The sequence below is a fragment of the Triticum dicoccoides genome, chromosome 5A (genome assembly GCF_002162155.2).
Source record: "Triticum dicoccoides isolate Atlit2015 ecotype Zavitan chromosome 5A, WEW_v2.0, whole genome shotgun sequence".
Classification (NCBI taxonomy): domain Eukaryota; kingdom Viridiplantae; phylum Streptophyta; class Magnoliopsida; order Poales; family Poaceae; genus Triticum; species Triticum dicoccoides.
The window spans coordinates 94,168,959-94,175,317 of record NC_041388.1 but is presented as its reverse complement, the minus strand read 5'-3'; positions in this window follow the sequence as shown (position 1 = coordinate 94,175,317).

Sequence of the window (6,359 nt, the reverse complement as noted above, 5' to 3'; positions counted from 1 at the left end):
TAATCTCTACTTAAACATGGTGCTCAACTCCATATATTATTTCCCAATGATCTATGGTTATCCTATGGTGTTTGAGTAGATCTGTTTTGTCATATGGGTTGATTGTGATCTTGGTTGGTATGATTGTATATTTTATTTATGGTGCTGTCCTACGGTGCCCTCCATTCTCGCGCAAACGTGAGGGCCCCCCACTGTAGGGTGTTGCAATATGTTCATGATTTTCTTACGGTGGGTTGCGAGAGTGACATAAATTTAATCCCGAGTAGGTGGGTTATGGCGTATGGGAGTAAAGAGGACTTGATACTTAATGCTATGGTTGGCTTTCACGACCTTAATGATCTTTAGTAGTTGCGGATGCTTGCTAGAGTTCCAATCATAAGTGCATATGATCCAAGTAGTGAAAGTATGTTAGCTCATGCCTCTTCCTCATATAAAATTACAAGAATGATTACCGGTACTTGTTATCGATTGCCTAGGGACAATTAACTTTCTTGTTACACAACCACTTTTACTAAACACCTAACTTTTATTATCTTGCAAAGTACTTCTAGTTTTATTCTTGCAAAGTAGTTCTAGCATCACTCCTACAAAATAGTTTCATACTTGTTTCCGATAAAGAAAACGTCAAGTGTGCGTAGAGTTGTATCGGTGGTCGATAGAACTTGAGGGAATATATGTTATGCCTTTAGCTCCTCGTTGGGTTCGACACTCTTATTTATCGAAAAAGGCTACAAACGATCCCCTATTCTTGTGGGTTATCAAGGCCAGATTTGGAGCCCATTCAGGGTTCCGGAGAGGGGGATCTTCAATCTTCGTCATCACCAACCATCCCCCATAACCAATTTCATGATGCTCCCAACCGGGAGTGAGTAATTCCATCGTAGGCTCACTGGTCGGTGAGGAATTGGATGAGATTCATCATGTAATCGAGTTAGTTTTGTTAGGGCTTGATCCCTAGTATCCACTATGTTCTGAGATTGATGTTGCTATACTTTGTCATGCTTAATACTTGTCACTAGGGCCCGAGTGCCATGATTTCAGATCTGAACCGTTTATGTTTTCAACATTATATCTATGTTTATGATCCGATCTTGCTAGTCATATGCACCTATTATGTGTTATGATCCATAAACCCCGAGGTGACAACAATTGGGATACTTTCCGGTGATCACCGTAGTTTGAGGAGTTCATGTATTCACTATGTGTTAATGCTTTGTTCCAGTTCTCTATTAAAAGGAGGCATTAATATCCCTAAGTTTCCTTATGGACCCCACTGCCATGGGAGGGTAGGACAAAAGATGTCATGCAATTTCTTTTCCATAAGCACGTATGACTATTTGCGGAATACATGCCTAAATTATATTTATGAACTGGAGCTAGTTTTGTATCGCCCTAGGTTATGACTATTATATGATGAATATCATCAAATGCCTACGAGTTTTTCACATATTGTTCTTGCTAAGTTATTACTATTGCTATTGTTGTTGTCACAACTGCTACAAAACTGTTACTGATGTTACAGTTGCCGTTACTGCTGCTACTATTGCTATCACTATCAAACTATCATATTATTGTGCTACTGATCACTTTGATGCAGATATTAAATCTCCATGTGTGGTTGAATTGACAACTCAACTACTAATACTTACAAATATTCTTTGCCTCCCCTTGTGTCGAATCAATAAATTTGGGTTGAATACTCTATCCTCGAAAACTGTTGCGATCCCCTATACTTGTGGGTTATCAAGAGTCATCATCAACCTTCCTTCATCACCAATTTCATGACTCACCGCCGGGAGTGAGTAATTCCTTCGTAGGCTTGTTGGACGTTGATGGGTTGGATGAGATTTATCATGCAATCGAGTTAGTTTTGTTAGGGCTTGATGCCTAGTATCCACTATGTTCTGAGATTGATGTTGCTATGACTTTGCTATGCTTAATGCTTGTCACTAGGGCCCAAGTGCCATGATTTCAGATCTGAATCTATTATGTTTTCATGAATATATGTGTGTTCTTGATCCTATCTTACAAGTTATATGCACCTATTACGAGTTATAATCTGCATGCCCCAAGGTGACAATAATTGGAGATTCTTTCCAATGATTACCGTAGTTTGAGGAGTTCATGTATTCACTAAGTATTAATGCTTTGTTCTGGTTCTCTATTAAAAGGAGGCCTTAATATCCCTTAGTTTCCTTATGGACCCCGCTGCCATGGGAGGGTAGGACAAAAGATAGCATGTAAGTTACTTTCCATAAGCACGTATGACTACATACGAAATGCATGTCTACATTACATGGATGAATTGGAGCTAGTTTTGCGTCGCTCTAGGTTATAACTGCTACATGATAAATATCATCCAACACAATTATCATCATCGATCTAATGCCTACGATCTTTTCACATATTGATCTTTGCTAAGTTACTTTTGACGTGTTGTTATTACAATCACTACAAAACTGTTACTGTTACTATTGCCAATGTTACCGTTACTTTCATACTACTTTGCTACTAAATATTTTGCTACAGATATTAAGTCTTTCAGGTGTGGTTCAATTGACAACTCAATTGCTAATACTTACAATATTCTTTGGCTCCCTTTGTGTCAAATCAATAAATTTGGGTTGAATATTCTACCCTCAAAAATTGTTACGATCCCCTATACTTGTGGGTTATGGGCCACGAAAGCCGAGATCCACCTAGGAATCTTTGATGAGTCATAACTTTCCATGAAACACATGCAACCTTTCTTTCTCCCCTTTTACTACCCCACAAGAATTTTCGTGTGATGGCATTAATATGTTCACATGGACCTCTAGGGAGTTTGAAACAACCATGGGACATACGAGAATAGCTTTTTTATATGAATACGAGTGGACAACATTTTTTCTAACTAGGCTTGGAATTTTTCACTCTCCAATTTTTGTCCTTTAGAACTAATCTTCAAACGGGTGGCACACGAAAAATTTCTAAGGAAACTAATCTTCAAAAATCCAAATATCATATGGTAATCATTTGAACCAAAGAGCTCCCCATAGGACTTAAATCCTTTAAAAAAAATTCTAATGAAACCCTTTGAATCATAAGACTGGTACTAAATCCCAATGGAATTCATTCATATGGCCCCACTCCATAAGAATTTTCAATATGAGTTGAAACCTTGTTTTTTCTTTGATAAGTATCTTTCTACTCACTCTTATCAATCCTCGAAAATCTATTTAAATAAATGTGCTTATTTTCCGCACACTATGTGAACTGTGAAGACACACATTGTAGAAATCATGTATTCAAAAAACACTAAAAATTTATAGCAAGTGGCATCTTAATTTTGCGTTCTCCATATTACTTTGTTTTAAACTTCCTACAGCCGCACGTGTGAAGGCAAGGCCCATCTCAAGGAGCCAATTAAACTTGAGCACTTGTCGGACTTGCAAAAGCCCGATTTTGTTAAATACAACAAGCTCAAGCGTGCTCCAAAGCATGGAAATTACTTTGTTTTGAAGCCTGAACCCGACCCGAACACTAATTCTTATTTATGCATGGAAGCCTAACGCGAAACCTAGAGTGGTCCTAATCAGTGCATTTGGCGCTAGTTTGTCAATCAGCGCTCATGCGCGGCTCGGTTGGGCCACGACCCGACAAAAGTTGGACGATAGATCCTGTTCTTTTGTATGATGATTGCTATGTATTGATGTATTCATGTTGTAGCTTGTGGCGAGTGTAAGCCTTTATCTTGTATTCTCATATATTCAGTACATGGTATGTTGTAATGATACCCCCCTTACTATGCGTTCGAAATGCGGTTGTGCCCCAATCATGAGTTCATCACGTGATTGGGATATAATCGCATCTTGGGCGCTACACAGACGCTCCCACGTATCGTGCTGCCACACGAGTAGGGTCATGCATGTTGACCATTGTTTGTGGACTTTGCAAAAATGTGAATTCAACAAATTTCATGAAATTGAAAGAAAGTTCACAAATTTGAATATATTTTTTTGAAAAAGTTCATGGATTTGAAATATTGTTACCGATTGCATGGATTTGAAAAATGTTCACGGGTTTTGAAAAAAAAGTTCATGAATTAGAAAAAACATTCAAGATTCAAAAAAAGTTTGTGACTTTAAAAAATTCATGAATTTCAAAACAGTTCACAAAATTTTAAAATGTTCATAAGGTTAATTTTTTCCAGAATCTGGAATTTTCTACGAATTTGAGAAAAAAGTTGAAGAAATAAAAAAATATGAATTTGAAAATTTTCACGGAATTTGGGAAAAACTTCACAAATTTGCCAAAAAAACACTGAAAATAAAATTCACGAATGTGGAAAAAGTTCATGAGGTTGCAAAAAATTATAATTTTAAAAACTGCGAATCTCTACTACTTAAAAAGAACACAAGGTTCCCATTTCACCTTTCTTCCCATCACCCATTTGTGCAACCTTCCATGTATATGATAATCAATCGCCTTAATTTACTTACCAAACTTCTAATCAAAATATAAGGTAATTCACGGTCAGAATTTGACAAACATTTATTTACACAATCACGTTATTATTGATAGGTAAATCATAATCTAACGTACTAGAATATTTGTATCCCATTGCAATGCACGGGCACTGTTCTAATTTGAAAAAAAATCATGAATTTAAGAAATGTTTTAAGAATTTCGAAAAGATTCACAAATTTGGAAACATGTTCACGAATTCATAAACAATTGAATATTTAAAAATTGCTCAAACTTAAGAAATGTTCAAAGATTAGGAAAAAAAGTTCATAATTTTTTAAAAGAATTAATTTGTCAAATTTTCAGGAGTTTAAGAAAATATTCATGAATTTTTAAAAAGTACAGATACTTAGGAAAAGTTAAGAAAATAAAAAATTTCAAGAAATTTAAATGAAAAAGAAACGGTAAACCAAAATAAAATAAAAAAGATTAAAATTACCAAAAACCGGCCTAAAAACGGACAGAAACAAATAGAAATAAAAAACCGACCAGAACACGAAATAGAAGCAGACAACCGTACAGTGTGAAATGGAATGGCCCATTCGGGAGAAACCTAAAACTAGAAGCCTGAGCATGTTGTCCTAAACCTTCTTTTGGGGTGCAAAATAAGGGCCAAGCCCATCGCAGGAGATAAACCTGATCTGGCCCAGCCCAAGTCTTCCCAGGCCCACAGTTGAAGGGCCAGCGCCCCCTGCTGGTTTCCCGCAGGGAATTTCCTAACGGACGCTCGCTGCGTCAAATTGTCGAGGCTTCGCACAGAGGTGACCGAACTAGCGATCAAGACGGGCCAGCCCAATTAGGAAATAGTGCACGCGCTACAGCTTCCGGTTTTGGGACCTTCTGGTGGGTTCCCTAACAGTTTTGGGAACATTCTAGAAGGTTCTTGAACCGGGTTTTCACTGGTTTTTCTGTTTGTTTTCTTCTTTTTCTTTTTCTTTATTTGTTTTTCTTTTTCTTTATTTCATTTTTCAATTCCTTTTTCTTCTCTATTTATTTCTTTTTGTTCTCAAGAATTTCAAATTCTTTTCCAAAATTCTAAGAATGTTCCGAAGTTCAAAAATGTTCTTGTTATTAATTTTTGTTTAGAAATTCAAAAAATGTTCTTCATTTTCTAAAAACTGTTCCCATCTTATATAAAATGTTCGCTTTTCAAAAAATGTGTGTAAGTTCAAAAAATGTTCATGTTTTCAAATTATGTTTGGGAACTTCAAACAATCTTCCAATTCAAAATTTGTTCAACAATTTCAAAAAATGTTCATGTTTTCAAATTTTGTTGGGAGTTTCCATAAATGTTTCTGTTTAGAGAATTGTTCGCAAATTCAAAAAAATGTTCATGTTTCAATTTTTGTTCGGAAGTTTCAAAAAATGTACGTAAGTTTTAAAAACTTTACATGTGTTCAAGTTTTGTTCAGGAGTTTCGAAAAATGTTCCCAGTTTTAAAAATTGTTCGAGTATCCAAAAACTATTTTAAATTTTGAAAAATGTTCGGCTTTTCAAAGAAAACTTTCACGTTTTCTCTTTTTGGGAGATTTTACAAAAATGTTCCTGTTTTCAAAAAATGTTTGCATTTTTTGAATTTATGAGTTTTTCAAATTCTATTCAGAATTTCTAGAAGTCTTCGCTGTTTCATACAACCTTCACGTCTTTTCTCAAAAATAACGTTTTGCATACAAAATTTAAAAGACGTTCGGATATGCACTCGGTTTTATTCTTAACATGTTGTGCTGCGTTAAACCAGGAATCTTTCTAGCTGAACTGGCTAGCTGTATATCTTTGAAGCGTCTGGTCTCAGGTTCGAACCCTCCTTAGAGCATATTTCTTCTCGAGCGCTGCATTTTTTCGTTCCGTGCTGG